We start from the raw sequence: 748 nt of genomic DNA, 5'->3' as shown, positions 1-748 counted from the left end.
CACCTTAGTCTCCAGCCTGATGTCATTGCTCTTCAGTACTCTTGTGAGGTCCCTCACAGTTGACTTTCCCAGTACAAGTCATCTCTTGATTACCTGGTTGCTGTTATCAAGAGTGTTGACTGTGGAGCCAAGTGAACTAAAACTGTTAACTATCTCAATCTCTTCACCATCAATACTGATGCTGCCAATTGGTTGGCCCAGTGGTGAGAATCTTTGTTTTCTTGATGTTGAGCTTTGCAAGTGTATACTTATTATACAGATGCAAATAAGATGGGTTATATAGGTTATATTAATGGTAAAGGTAATAAAGTAGTTAAAACTAACTTGACTTCTATTCAACAGGCTGAATTATATGCTATTATTATGTTATTGCAAAATAAAAACTTTCCTTTTAATATAGTGATGATTCACAATATGCTGAGCTTACTATTAGAAATATAGAAACAGTATATATTTTTTCTCAAGATACTAATATTAGTATGTTATTTACCATGTTACAAGTTTTAACTCATCAAACAGAATCTTCTATATATATTGCATATTCGAGCTCATTCTGGCCTTCCAGGACCAATGTCACAATTAAATTATAAAATAGATCAGTTGTTAGTAGGAAATGTTAAAGTTAGCAAAGATTTTCATCTCTGTACTCATTTAAATGTCATGGACTTACATACAAGGCAACAAGCTCAACAAATTATACAGAGATATTCTCAATGTGATCCCATTAACGTACATTAATGTACATTTC

The sequence above is a fragment of the Elephantulus edwardii genome, unplaced genomic scaffold, assembly GCF_000299155.1.
Source record: "Elephantulus edwardii isolate Elephantulus edwardi_28Jun2011 unplaced genomic scaffold, EleEdw1.0 scaffold00221, whole genome shotgun sequence".
Taxonomy (NCBI): domain Eukaryota; kingdom Metazoa; phylum Chordata; class Mammalia; order Macroscelidea; family Macroscelididae; genus Elephantulus; species Elephantulus edwardii.
This window is presented reverse-complemented; position numbering follows the sequence as displayed.